General features: G+C 44.6%; 1 protein-coding gene and 2 non-coding genes across 4 annotated transcripts in view; all 3 read right to left on the reverse strand.

The window, feature by feature from the left end:
* The window catches only part of LOC135388836 (neuronal acetylcholine receptor subunit alpha-10-like), a 190,157-nt gene that overhangs the window by 25,445 nt on the left and 150,861 nt on the right, over positions 1-13,851 (reverse strand). The window lies entirely within an intron of this gene.
* Positions 3,174-3,245, reverse strand: Trnap-ugg (transfer RNA proline (anticodon UGG)). Its single transcript has one exon. It is a non-coding gene; the product is annotated as a tRNA-Pro (tRNA).
* Positions 4,156-4,227, reverse strand: Trnap-ugg (transfer RNA proline (anticodon UGG)). Its single transcript has one exon. It is a non-coding gene; the product is annotated as a tRNA-Pro (tRNA).

The following is a 13,851-nucleotide window of genomic DNA, read 5'->3' on the forward strand; positions in this document are numbered from 1 at the left end:
GTGCCGGCATACGCCTATTACACATCTGAGGGAAACCCAGGAAAAACCCCAGACGGCACAGCCGGCCCGCGGATTCGAACCGCGGACCTCCCAGTCTCCAAGCGCACGCGTTACCGCTGCGCCACCGGAGCTGGTATGCTGTGAGGTCTGGTCATGTCGTGCTTCATTTTGACCTTACCGAAAACTGGCCGAAAGAGATTCAAAGTTACCATTGGCATAAAAACCAAATTTCACTCTTGACGTGCGTAGCGACTGCATCCTCTGGAGGTCGCTGCTACGCCGTCATATCCGACGACACCCGACATGATAGCGCGGCAGCCCTCATTTGTTTGTCGACCATCGAAAAGCACATGGAAGACCACGGCCCTCTGTATGGGAGCGCAGTATACGTCTCCGATGGGGCAACCGCTCATTTTAAAAACAGGTTCCAGTACTCTGAGATGAGTCGTAATGCCACCGCCAAGAGATGGATTTTTTCGGCTACGGGTCACGGCAAAAATGCGTGCGATGGAGTTGGAGGCGTCGTCAAGCACGCAGCAACAATGTACAACTTGCGCTCTTCATCAACTCAGGCAATACAGAACGCGGCGGAGTTCACAGCAGCACTGTCAAACAGGATCCATAATATGTTTATAAGTCCCAAACGTCGCCACACCAGCACTGGACAGCTGTTTCGGCCTTATTGGGCCTTCATCAGCAATGCGTAGGTGGGCGACGTTTGAGCGAGTGGCGTCGGAAGGTCACGTGGAACGTGATGTCCTCCCGTCAGGGTGAGAAACTCACCTCTGAGAGCCCAGTGCGAAGCCAGTAAAGTATTAAGTGAAAAAAAAATAGCATAGGCTCTTTGGCTGCACGTTGAACATATGTTTATAAGTCCCAAACGTCGCCACACCAGCACTGGACAGCTGTTTCGGTCTTATTGGGCCTTCATCAGCAATGCGTAGGTGGGCGACGTTTGAGCGAGTGGCGTCGGAAGGTCACGTGGAACGTGATGTCCTCCCGTCAGGGTGAGAAACTCACCTCTGAAAGCCCAGTGCGAAGCCAGTAAAGTATTAAGTGAAAAAAAAAATAGCATAGGCTCTTTGGCTGCACGTTGAACATATGTTTATAAGTCCCAAACGTCGCCACACCAGCACTGGACAGCTGTTTCGGCCTTATTGGGCCTTCATCAGCAATGCGTAGGTGGGCGACGTTTGAGCGAGTGGCGTCGGAAGGTCACGTGGAACGTGATGTCCTCCCGTCAGGGTGAGAAACTCACCTCTGAAAGCCCAGTGCGAAGCCAGTAAAGTATTAAGTGAAAAAAAAATAGCATAGGCTCTTTGGCTGCACGTTGAACATATGTTTATAAGTCCCAAACGTCGCCACACCAGCACTGGACAGCTGTTTCGGCCTTATTGGGCCTTCATCAGCAATGCGTAGGTGGGCGACGTTTGAGCGAGTGGCGTCGGAAGGTCACGTGGAACGTGATGTCCTCCCGTCAGGGTGAGAAACTCACCTCTGAAAGCCCAGTGCGAAGCCAGTAAAGTATTAAGTGAAAAAAAAATAGCATAGGCTCTTTGGCTGCACGTTGAACATATGTTTATAAGTCCCAAACGTCGCCACACCAGCACTGGACAGCTGTTTCGGCCTTATTGGGCCTTCATCAGCAATGCGTAGGTGGGCGACGTTTGAGCGAGTGGCGTCGGAAGGTCACGTGGAACGTGATGGTAGAACGCTACAGAACAAATGGTGCTCAATATGAGTTCTCATCAGTGCAGAAAGCATACTGTCATTCGCAACACATGGCTATAATATACGTAATTCATCTAAAGGCATCCAGTGGCGAAAAGCGATTGATCACTACATGTACAGATTCACATGTACAACAAATGAAAGAAAGAAATAATTGCAACTGGAGCATACGTATTATTTAATTTGCAAACCTGGAACTACAGCTGACGCAAGAGCACGAGGACGTCACAATACCAACACTTCAGCTGTGGTGGACGACATTCAGTTTCAAGGAGGTATACTCTTTACAGTCCTCACGTTGTTGCAACTTCCTCTCCCAGTACGCCGAAAACATTTCTATTCCTTTCTGATATGTCAGAATGACACATCAGCGACGCGGCTATGGTTAATCAGAAGCAAACCAAGAAGTAAAACACAAGGATGACAAAGGACTAAGCAAATAACGGACGTAACACACACACACACTGCGTTGAACCGTTGAACCGTGTTGAAGAGACAGACGGTGCTGCGATTAGTGTTCCTAGACTGTCCAGCAAAAACGTAACTACGTAAACTCTGTAGTGAACATACCGTAGAAATACCCTGATAAAGTTCCATCACTTCAACGTTGTGCTTTCTTCACAATTCTGAACACGATCCGCAGTTCGTACAGACGCATCAGAGACACAATAACATAACGCACACTGATCCGAAACTCTCGTACTGAATGATTGAATGTGCGGCTTGAACGAGAACACAGTTACTTTTGAGCAGTACCTTTTATACAGGTTACCTTGCAAAGAAACAACAAAAACAAACGAAGGAAATTCAAACGCGGAATTCGTGTAGAAGTTACAACGTTCCTATAAAGGGTACATTTATAGGAATTTGATTTCCGTTGAACTCTGAAGTAACCTCTATTGCTCCTCCAATGGCACGTTACCAGTCGTGTTTAACCTCTAAATAGAGGTATCGGACGTGTAACCTCTATGATATTTGGAAATCTACGTCTATATAAAGGTTACACAATGCTAAAAGTTACAATAAAGGGTACCGAATTAAGAGTGTGGTACTGGCACTGATTTGAATAATGTATTGTAATAGTGTCCTGTAGTAACTGTAGTCGCTGACACGTAACACAGGCAGGGTACTCGGAGAGTAATTATGTTCACCTACATGAGTCCTGCTCCGGCTATGATTGTCTCCATGTGGGCGGACTTATCTACCATAGTGGGTACGGTACAACGCCTGGATACCTCATGTGCTGGCAACCTCCTGTTCCATATGTTGTAAGAGAAATCACGGGAACGTAGCTTGTCAAAATTTATTTTTTAAATATGGTGCTCTTTTCTAGTTCGTATACTAGTGTTTCATCGCATTTGATGCTCAAGGTAAAATCATAGAGGAACAAGTAATACCCATTTTACAGAGAAATTGCTCCGCAGAGAATAAAAATAGTAAATGGGCCCGTCCGGGATTTGAACCCGGGACCTCTCGCACCCAAAGCGAGAATCATACCCCTAGACCAACGAGCCACACAAAAGAATGTACAGGGCTAAATAGCCACGCGGGAAACAGCAAATTAGGTCGCTGAAACAAGTTTCGTACGGAAAACGCCGCATAACTTAGCGGCTTTGAATCGTGCCGTCATGTAGCACCAACAGATCAGATATACTTGCTGCAAAGCAGAAATAGTTAATATAGTAGTAATTATCGTAAAATTTAATGGTATGTGCAACATTACCCTGTGTCTGGGGTGCAGAGAGACTTTACGTAAACAAAGTTGACAGGGTGGAAACCCAAATAAAATTTAATTGACCTGTTTCATACTGAATTTATATAGGGCTACATTCAATTTCCCTAAAAAAATAAAATATATTTTAACAATGCGTATCGTTGATGGTCCATGCCCACCAGTGGAGGCCAGTGCACGTTATGGGGTTACGAGTTGGGTGGTTGAAATGGCATGCTAGAAAACAGCCCTTGCATCCTTGCTGCTTGAGTTCCTGCCGCCTACCTCAAGGCACGTTGAGTGCTCGGCCTGTTGTCAGGTTGCCAATTATCTCTTCCATACAACAGAAGAAAGAAACCCTTTTCCCAGTCGAATTTGGTCAGTGAATTTATCATGTCGCGCCGCAGATACCAAATATAGACGTATAAAAGTCCATATAATGTTCACGAATCCACGTGTGAATAATTTTGCTATGATGGTTCTGTAGACTGCTAAAAAAATTAACAACAGTTGTAGTGCGCGCAGTGTAGCTCCATTTTAGTTGAAAAGAAAACAAAATAAAAGTAAATATTTATAAATAAATAAATACATAAGTAAGCAGATAATCGAGGCGGTACGACAATCTGAGACAAAACGCACGCAAAAAAGCGTACGAACGATAACAGGACCTCGTATTACTTGTTTCGCTAAACGGTACCCCTTGAAAAAAATATGGGCCCGTCCGGGATTTGAACCCGGGACCTCTCGCACCCAAAGCGAGAATCATACCCCTAGACCAACGAGCCACACTTGCAAAGCCCTTACGTTCCAGTTCGAAGCCGATTAAAACGTGTTATCTAGGTCGCAGCGTACGCCTGAGGGCTGATTAGGAGGGCGTCGTCCAGCTCCAGCCGACGTCTCGCTTTACGCGACCTTGATACGCACGCTGCCTCCACGGTTGCGTAACGCACACGCGTCAGCGTTTAAGGTGTCTTCTAAAATTGTTTTAAAGAACGGTTATGTAATAGACAATCCTGCAAAACTGTCGGTCAAGTGTGTTTCTGGTGTGCTTTTCACTTTGACACGTTCCCAGCATCCCAGCTTCCACATAGTTCTGTAAATCTTATCAACGGTGCCGACAGTTCATTTCACACACATACTGTGGGCTGTCTGTTCTGTAATCTCACCATACGTTTCGAACAATCGTTGAATATTCGTGAATACAGAAATAAGCGGCACGTTGAGGTTGGGATGTTCTCTAACTCAGGAAAACACCGCTAATACCTCCTTGATTGCTACCCGTAGTGAGACGATAACTCCAAGTGCACGTCACAACCTGATGGGTCATTAACGAGAGCATGTTACGTTGTCGTAGGTATTGCCACCTGTGTGCGGTGATGTGAACGAGAAGCACACACTAGATAAAAAAAATGGCTGTTTTGAGCGAGACAGGTTATTCAAATGGCATGGGGAGAGATTTCGCAGAAATTTGTGGCTTTGTTTTTACAGCGCGATAACACTTTAAAAGTAACGAATGAAAATTGGCAGAAATGAAAGCAACGAAATAAGTTTGCAAAGCTTGAAGCGTGATAGCCCCATCTTGCATTTTTACGACGTGATCAAAAATTGCGGAACGATTGCTAAATTTACCCTCTACATGCACCACACAGTAATCCCATCACAACGCAGAAAGTTTACATAACCCGCTCCTAGAGTGGAAAACCTCCCCACTTCATCATCACAATATATATGTTGTTGTTGTTACATAACCCGATTTGCAGGAGCTATTTGCGTCATTAAAATGCGGACCTTCCACCTCTAGCGGGCAAATATGCCACATACTTTTTTAGAAGCCGACTACACGCGCGTGGTCTGCCTCAGCATGTGCACTGTAAACTGAAAAACACCCTTGTGGGTGTAAATGGCTTGTCCTATAACTGACACCTCTTTTTACACCATATGGTCTTAGAACACCCTTTTCAGAGGGTGTATTCTGTGTAAGACACCCTTTGAAAGGGTGCTTTTCCTTGAAAATGCCTTCTTTTGCACCCTTTGAACACCCTTTTAGGAGGGTGTTTAACAACTTTGCACCCTTTTAGGAGGGTGTTTAACAACTTTACACCCTCCTAGAAGGGTGTTTAAAGGGTGCAAAAGAAAGCATTTTCAAGGAAAAGCACCCTTTCAAAGGGTGTCTTACACAGAATACACCCTCTGAAAAGGGTGTTCTAAGACCATATGGTGTAAAAAGAGGTGTCAGTTATAGGACAAGCCATTTACACCCATAAGGGTGTTTTTCAGTTTACAGTGTGCAGCCGTATACGGTGAGTGCCCGTCATATATCACCCACGCTTTTCCCATCAACCTTAGCGAACATTGCCAATCTTGCACGCGAGCCCACTCAGCGAAAAACAACTTAGCAAAGCTACCGGACTCGGAAATTGGACAGTTCGAAATTGGAGGCAACAGGACGCGGAATGTATTCCGTAATGAAGGGCCGGTATTTACCGCTTTATAAACGTACTGACCGTAACTGCGTTGTCCTCGACCTCTCGTAGAATGATTTCCCCACTTTACGTTGGATGCTTTCTACGCTTCAATTAAAGTGAAGGTCACCTTATGGGGTTGAAATTACACGGGCTAACTGTGTTTCGACTCCAGAATACCATGCTGCCAGCTGTACACCTATATAGCTTATACCGGCATGGATTAGGCTCGTGCAAATTGTTACGAAATGCGTACCAGGAGTCCCGGATGTTTACCAGGTATCGTGTTCGATACCCGATAGTGCGACGAGGAAGTTAAACAAACTAACGTGAATGAGGACCACAGCAGTAAGTTGAACGTGGTGGACACAAACGAGGAAGTTGAGTTTAAATGTGGCTTTTTCCTGGTATATAAAGCAATATGGTAGCTTTCTCCTCAATAACCTTTAATAGCACCTCGTTATTTTTACATTTCGGCTGTCGATGTCGTATCACTCAGTCGCAGACGACCGCTAGGTGACTCTTGCGCCGAGAGCGTTCTGGGGAGTTCGGAAAGAGCTTGCGGGGCTTGTGTGCGGCAGTCCGGTAGCGTGCGCTTTTTCACCGTCGGCCATTCAACGCGCGGCATCTTACTGTTACGATCCACTGAAGCTCTTTATTAAATGCAACGAAGAAACACTGCTCCTGCAGCTGGATTCGTAGGGGTAGCTTGCTAGTTCGCGGGCGGAAGAAAGGCACCTCGACAGGCGTCGTACCAAGGCGTCGCTACTAGCTTACTCTTTCCACATTCGCTCTCACATTCGGAGAAAGCAACATGTCGATGCAGGAGGAGGAGGTTTTATGTGAGGTACTGCACTTACATTCCCTAACTGTACCCTTTCTCAAAGGCCCACTTGAATCAAAACCCATTCGTCCTCAAGCATTCTCACATACATCGGCTTTGCAAGGTATAGTGCAACGAAAGTGCACGAAAATACGGCAACATATATAGCCAAACTCTGAGAAAGAAACATATGAGAATAGCTCGTATGTCGATTGTCGATTGTCGAAGCCGAAATCTTCATTTTATTATTTCTTAAGATCAAATCAAATTAATCAAATCGATTGTTTAACGTACCTTTTCTTCTTTTTGTTTTCGCCTGGGCTACTAAACACCAATCCTGCTCTTCAATTCGCTCCCTCGCAAAATTCGCACTAATCTACTAGATATACTTCATTACGAGTCCATAAAAAACACATAAGTAGGGTTCCGTGTTTTCAGTTTTAATCAAAAAACGCCGAAAAACATACGCTGCGTAGATTTTCTCTCCTTCGATGATAATAGAAAAACACCGAATAGAGAGGGACATTCCAGGAACGATGACAGAGATAAATTGCTGCACATGCCCAGCAAGTTGTTGATGCAGATCAGAAAACCATACAGAAATACCATGGTTGTGAAAAATGTTCGTTTACTTGTCCGTTAGCCGTAAAACCGCCACCTCAGCGAACAACGCCATGTTGATTGAGCGTCGTGCGGCAATTACATTGTGATTTCTATTCGCCGATAACTGCCGGGTAGACCATGTACACGCCAGAAAAAACATCGAAAAAACATACGCCGAATCCCACAAAAAATAGAACCCGAAAAGGTGGAACCCTACATATAAACACCAATTTGAATACTGTAACTACATCAATCTTTTCCGCTGGCAAGAAAAATAGATACAGTTCACGAAAAAAAACCTTACAAAGAACTCGCAGTGTCAACACCACAGATTGTGTACTCCTATTAAAAATAAAAAAATAAAAAGGGCCCGAAAAGTAAACATCACCCTCTGCTGAACTAACAGAAAACCTGCGGCGCAAGCACTAATTAAGTCCCAGTGTATGTCAAGACTGTTTCTGCCTGATCGCCCGTCTATATTTGAGCGACCTTTAAGTCTCGTGTCAATTCCACCCGTCCCTCTTTTGCTTTGAATTGTCTGCATTTCGCGCGCCGTTGAGTGGGCGGGAAGCAAACGCAATATCTCCTTCAACCAGGCAGGGTTGTTCAACTTGAGTGTTCCTATATAGGGGAGCTTTGATTTTCAAAATGGTGATTCGTGGACGGAGATTAGTGTGGCTGAAAATCGATGGGCGAACTCCGCGAGAAGGTCTCCACAGAAACCCTTTTGAAATTAGACTCTGATAAATTCTGATAAAGTTAAAGGCGTCGTAAGGGCTAAATCATTGGACGTTCAATCGCTGGTTGATCTGTTCACAAATTGAGCAGCCAAGTATTAATGTGTGTGCATTAAGTAACTGTTAAGCGTTAATAGTGCTGATTTTTTAGATTTATTTGAAGTTTTTTTTTTCGTATTGTACCATTAAATGATCGAGACCAAGAATCAGAAGGTAGCCAGTGGTGAAACCGCTACAAAACTAACCTTTTTTTTCTTTTTTTTTTTCTGTTAGTGTTCGCTGTTCAGATATATTCGATTATAAACAACAACAGCTTCATCTTAATGATGGTAGTTTTTGAGTATGAATTGTACTGCGTGTTTATTGGACAATGCGAAAAGATAAAGAATGATAATGAAAATAATAATTCGTGACCTTACGTCGCGAGACAACGATGAACATGAGCGGTGCTACAGCGGTCGGTCTGTGGATTAACTTTGCTCCCCTGAGGATATTTAACGTATATAACCTAAAGTGCATTTAACGTCCCTCGCCGAAGACGGAGTGTCAAAGTAAGCTTGTACCCTTCCACCAATAAGTTACCGGCGTCCTCGGCCGTTCGAACGCTCTACCAACCGAGCCACGGAGGCCAGTAGATAAAGAACAAGCAATAAAAACCTGACATGTACAACACTGCCCCTTGAGCTATATTACCGACACTACTTACTAACTAGTTAGCATAACAAAGGAAAACAACGCGTGCCCGAACACTGGACAATACTTTTCTAAAAGACTCGGCAAGAAAAAGCTACTACCAATGCTACTAAACAGACATGTAGCGTTACCGAAGAAAAGGAACTGAATGCCGTTACTCGTTACGTCGAAAAATAAAGAACGGAATACGTTACCCAACAATCATAAAGAACGCGTTCCCGTTACCTGGAAGTAAAGAGTTACATTCACGTTACTCATCGCGTTACTGAAGAAGCATGAGCGGGACTGTAGGAGTGTCTCATATTTTATTCATAGTAGGCGATATATGGACCATTACATTTCAGTAATAACTGATATTCAAAATTGAGGTCAGAGAGGTTTGCACGTTTCCTTGTGAAAATATATGCCGCACAGCTAAAGAGGCGCTGCACGGACGCACTCGAAAGAAGAGCGGTGTTCACCCTCGAGAATAGGTCGTGAAGTCGCCGGAAGTCTGCCTTCATCTTCGAGAGCGTGCAATCTGCCGGAGTTGCTAGAAAGCCAGTGAGCTCAGGGTGCACAGCATCTTCACCACCCGGCCGTACAAGATCACGTGCAAGCATGAAAAAGTCGTCTCCACAGGAGCTTGATGTTGTGGCTGCCTTCCCAGGTGTCTTCGCTGACGTTGGCGGGGCGCCGCAAAGTTCTCTCTGGAGCAGTTCCCTGACGATCCCTACTCGAGTTGTGTCACATGTTACAAGCAAGAAAGGGCGTCTTGCGGATGGCTGGCGATTATAGCAACGTGTAACATTTCTCAAATGGAGCTAAATCGACCTTGAACAAATACGAACCAGAATGCTGGTCTTTTATTCTCTGAACACGCTGTTATTCATGGGCAGATGTGATATGCCGTGAAGAAAAAAACGCCCAGAAGGTCCCGTGGCCCACGCACTAGCCACGTGCTCACAGGCCGCGGAGCACGGGAAAATTTTGCTGTGCCGCGTCGCCTGCCATCATACGTTGGAGGAACGTGCACAAAAAAATAACGGATAACGCGTTTTTTTTAACCAAATTTTTGAATGAATTCCGTTACCAGTTACACATTTTTGAAAAGTAACGAAGTCGTCACTTCGTTACCAGAAAAAGTAACGCGTTGCCAAGTAACGAGTTCCTTGTAACGCGTTACGTACAGCTCTGTGCTACTTCAACTGAACTTTACTGGGCTTCAATACAAAACATGCCGCAACGTAAAAACAAGCAAACAAGGCTGACCTCTACTTAATGTAATGTCTTTCAGCATGGGTGCCTCTAGGACGTTTTCCAATTTTGGGGGGGGGGGGGACGGCAGAATGGTTGAGGTGGTAGTTTTCACGATACGGGTTCTGCATCTAATTCTGTGCAGCGACTGCGCCCGTAACTATTGCTTTGAAATCCTACGTTTCTGGAACGCAGAGAGAGAGAGAGAAATAAAAAGGAATCATAATTTGTGATTGTGTAGCAACCGCAATGTATACTTGCTGAAGCCGGGGGAGGGAGGGGGAGAAACCCCTCCCTTGCCGCCCGCGATGGGGCCCCTGTCTTCCAGAACAGTTCCATTAATATAGTTTCAGTTCATTCCACTTTACTCAACTTGTTGAAATTTACAAGAATAGCTGGTGAAACATGCCTTCTTTTTTTCTGCCTCACCCTCCTTCACTGCATGTTTCACGTCGCCCATCTTTTCCGTACACTGGGAAGGCTGTCGAGCTCCAGTTTCACAACATGAAATATGCACCGCAAGTTTAATACTTCATTATGGTGTAATGGAACACATGGGAACTACCTGCTGCGAACGAGCCGCTTTCTAAGGTGCACTAACTTAGGTATAGCGTGCCTTTCTTTTACACTCTTCCCGTCCCACCACCATGCATTATTAAGCAAAGAGTGCGAGAACTTTCGATACATATTGTACAAGTAGAGTTTCGTGTCTTCGGCAGCTGCCGCGAGCCGTCGAAAGGCTTGTGCAGTGACGTCACGTTTCGTCACGTGGCATTGGAAAACATACTGCCGCATCGGAGTCACAGTAGGAGGGCTTGCCATTAGTTGTTGAGGCACGCGTGCAATTCCGAGAGGAAGCTGCAAAAATACACGCTGTCGCCTCATTCGGGCCGCAGTATGACGCCTGTGACGCATCCCCATGTTTTCCAATGTCACGTGGCTCAAAGGCTGCGCGTGACGTCATGTGCACTAGCCTCATTCCTCAACATTTTTGACCCGATTCATTACGAAAACAACTATATGTAGTGACGATCGAGTCTTTGCAACCCGATTCTTCAAGCAAAGGCGGGAAATATAAACACCATATGCCGGACTTGCGGGTGAAACCATTATCTGGACTTTGTCCCGTAATTCTGGACAAAGGAGTCGATTTTACTATACAGTGCGTGGGAAATAGTAAATAATTGCATGCGTCTGTTCAACACAAAACCATCACACTAATAAGTAAGTCATATTCAATGTTCAGTCAACAAAATGAATCAGTATTATACAGCTACAAGCAACAATAAGCACGGAAATAGGAGAGCTGTAAGCGCACTGGGGTAGCCAGTTCGACTTCGTCGAAACGCGCGTCCCCCTTTTTTTTTATCACATCACCATCGCCATCTTGGGAGCAAGATGTGTAAAAACGCGTGCACTGCATCGAAACTGATAAAATGTTGATATCGAAAGCGGGATTTGGATAGTACCTTAGTCAACATAAGGTATACTAAGAAAAAAAAATACACACGCACACACAACGAGTTTTCGAACACAAAGCACGACGTCGTCGTCCAGTTGAGAAACGGATAAACAGGTAGAACGGTGCCCTGCATGCGGCAGGTAATCCAGGTCGTCTAGAGATTCACAATTTGCTTCAAAAAAATGTGCCAGAGCACAAAGACGAACTGTCATCCCTTGGAAGGCATGTGAAGTTCCCAAGGGAGATGAAGCTTTGCATATTATTTACATGATAAGCCACGCTGCAGTCGCTGTCATATATGGATCGCACTGGATAGCACGATATGAACACATCAAAGCAACGAAGCGTGATGGGGGAGGTTAGGGGCCTCGAGCGACGACGTGTTTGCAGCATAGATGAGCTGCATTTTGAGATCAAGTGGAAGCCGATGTCAAAAGATGCAAAGGAAAGCTGTGAAAAGAGAAGAGGACGCGACTGGCGATAATGGACGAGGTCTTTCGCGAAGAAAGTATTTTCGGGAACTATGTGGGGCTTCGAAGAGTACGAAGAAATTCGCAGGGTTGCCCGAAAATGCCTTTTTCTCTCTTTTTTTATCGACTATGTATCGAGTATGTAACCCTTCGAATGAGAATAGGTAAACAGATGTAAGTTTTCCTTTTCTCTTGGGAGAAAAGAAATAGAAAGTAAATAAGAAAATAAAAGAAAGAAAATATATTGTTTCGCTTTCACTTGAATTCTATGGAACGTTCTACACAGACTGGAAATGGATATGAAGGAAGAAAAAAAAGAAGAAAAAAAGACATGGAGGTCTAGGCTGCGTCAACGTGGACGTCGGCAAATCCAATGAGCTTAAAGCGGAACGTAGAGGTAAATGAGTAAAAATAATAGAGAAATAGTAGTGCGAGTAATTGAAAGAGAGATATATGTATGCAACAAGTGCTCTGACTACTTACAGGTGTCGAACACCTAACGTGAAACCTTAACGCTTACGGTCAACATACTCTGTCCGCTACGATATTTAAGAGATATTATATAGCAACCGTAAATTCACACTGCCTAAGGCGTCAAGCACCGAAAGACTGTCGTTTCTTGGAGTCAAGTAATGTTTTCGAACTTTGGTGAACTCAAGTAAACTTTGGTGATATGTTCTGACCCAAAACTTTGTTTGTTTGTTTGTTTGTTTTGTTTTGCAATAAACCTATATCCCCCCCCCCAAAAAAAAAATAACTTCGTAATGCCTCCTGTATGTCAGCTCGGGTCTTTCTGGTCTTTCGGGGCTTCTGGCGCGTGTTTATTGCTTTGGCGACTAAGGACATAAATGCCAGGATTCTCTTGTACCTATCGCCCTTTGGATTCACTTAGCAATATCAATAGGAACAGTGTTCTGGCAAACGGGTCGGGCTATTGACAAGCAAGGCCGAGCGTGGACCAGCCTATTGTACAGGAGGATAAATGACAGATGCGCGAATTCCCCCCCCCCCACACACACACATAAAAAAAAAAAAAGAAACAGGGAAGTTTCAGTGAGCTGAAAATCTGGACACGGCGGGGAAGTGTGCTGGGTACGGCTTGAAGAGGAAGGAAACTATTTTGAGTACTGAGTAGCAAATACTTAAAAATAGTATTTTAATTACTACTTTAAAAATACTTGTTGCAAAAAGTATTGAGTAGAGTACCACAATGCCGGAAAAAGTATTTAAAATACTGTATTTTGAGTACGTACTCAAGATACGTACAAGTCTGCGACCTTCGTCGCTGGCCCATATTTGTTTCTGTTCCATATTCAGTTACCACCACTGTTAGGGAGTTTTTGGAAATCGTAAGCGCCCTCCGTTCCCAATTCCGTATCTCGGTCAGCCAATCACATATCAGCAACTTGATGTCAGCCACTCCAAAGGAATCGTGTGATTGGCTTATCATGTTTTCGGAAACGTTATCCTGAAACTTCTCTTAGAAGTCGCCCCAGGACGCACATTCCCCAGGGCGTCAGTCGTGACGTTGCCCACACCTGTGAGGCCGACAACGGCGAGCCCTTTCACCATCACCACCACCACCACCACCTGAAACTTCTACGTTTTTTTAAGAGGCTATACCGTTTTAGTTTCCATCATCCCATGTAATCATCACTTCATCGACTGTTGTTGTTGTTTGTTAGTTTCCGCTAGGTTTCCGTTTCGGTTTTCGGTAGCCCCGCCCTTTTGTTGTTTCCCTTCTCATATATTTTTTTATTTTATTTTTTGTACGCTTTTTGAGATCGTCACAAGTATACTCTGAAATCTATTTTGACGATTTTAGGGATACGTGCACACGACATTTATTCAAAAATATAGTACATGGTCTCTTTGAACAGCTAATATATGAACATCGTTTACACGAATGTTACTCACGTTTGC

Source organism: Ornithodoros turicata, chromosome 3, assembly GCF_037126465.1.
Source record: "Ornithodoros turicata isolate Travis chromosome 3, ASM3712646v1, whole genome shotgun sequence".
NCBI classification, from domain to species: domain Eukaryota; kingdom Metazoa; phylum Arthropoda; class Arachnida; order Ixodida; family Argasidae; genus Ornithodoros; species Ornithodoros turicata.